Consider the following 1,598-nt stretch of genomic DNA (forward strand, 5'->3'; position numbering starts at 1 on the left):
AAACTAAAAAGGCAGATAACGTGAAAACTTTAATAACTCTAGATTCAGGAAAAATAGCTACCAAAATAGATCACAAAATTATTCTCAATCACCTTATCGCAATAACTCACCTTGTTCAGATAGACAGAATAATAACTTTAGAAGAAGTGCACCTAAACATCAACGACAAAAAAAATCAAGTACAAAATAAAAATGAAACAACTCCAGACCAACCAGTAATAGATAATACGAAAACTTTAGAAAAGCAACTAAACCATACACACTGTGAAAGCACGGTTGATGGAAGTGAAAATGAAGCACATTAGTTATTAATATGTTAAAAAAAGAACTTGAGTATGAAACTCCAATTAACCCTGATCATTATCAAAATGAGTCCCCTAACTCAATTTTTGACGAGTCTTATATTGACCAAACTATCAAAGTAAATTGAATCCCACATATGGTTGGCAATCAAACAAATATGAACAAAATATCCAACTACAACACCAAAAACACACCCAACTAAGGAAAAAATTTGGACAATCTCAATTCCTTTAGATAGCGAAAAGAGCAAGAGTTAGACACACTAGAACAAACTCGTAGACAACCAATACGTAGTTTGTATTAGATTCCGGATGTTACTTCAGATTAGTTGATTTTCATTTCACCTACACCAACAAGATGAAGTTCATTCTGATTTGCGCATTATGAATAAGAAAAAGATAGATTTACAAAAAAAAATCGGGTTGCCAAAACTAGTCTTCTACTTCTCATACAACTTCCTATTCATTTCAAAAAATTTGTCGGATTGAAATTTTTGGCCAATTGTTATTAAGCCGAAGTATCATTTATTACTCAGAAAAAAAGTTTTGGCGAGTACAAACAATCCATTATGAAATATTGTTTTAAACGAATTTTTTTGACAGCTGGAATAAGCTAAGGACAAAATTTATACAACTTTTACGCCTTAAATTTTGTTGGAGAGTTTGGCTCATATATTCTCGTCCCATAGTTTTTTTTTTCATCGAAAAATTCTTTCTATACAACTCAAATAGAATTGATCTATTTGACAAACCTTTTTATAAAAAAAAACGCCAATTTGAATTATTTGTTTTTTCTTTACACAAAGAATATGAGAAAAAAAATTCATAAAATTGCCATTGAGGAGATTCGAAAAACAAAATGGAATTGTATGACTTCTTTAGGTGTATGTAGTCAACCCGGGACTTCCAGAAATAATGTGACCTTTTTGTGATCATTTTTTAAATTCTTAATTTTCACGTCTGATCAGACAATTGGGAAAAGCATAAGTTAATTTGAATATTATCGATCAGCTGCTCAAAGTCAACTTTTCACCAGCAAACCTCAAGTATTTGCTCTAAATTAGTTTGTAAAAACTTGTATGAAATACCATCCTTCGTGAAGGTTCTAATAAAAACTTTGAATGTTTCTTGTGCCATAGATTGTCAATAAAATTTTCAACGACAGAGGTAAAATAAATGCCATACAATTGCAATGAAGAGATTAAATATATTGTTCTATACTTTTCGATTTAACTTGTCAAGAAGTTATCTTGTTGTTTTCGTGACCGTAAAATTACTAAAGAGCCATGCTTTGTA

Source organism: Symsagittifera roscoffensis, chromosome 7 (assembly GCF_963678635.1).
Source record: "Symsagittifera roscoffensis chromosome 7, txSymRosc1.1, whole genome shotgun sequence".
Lineage (NCBI taxonomy): Eukaryota > Metazoa > Xenacoelomorpha > Acoela > Convolutidae > Symsagittifera > Symsagittifera roscoffensis.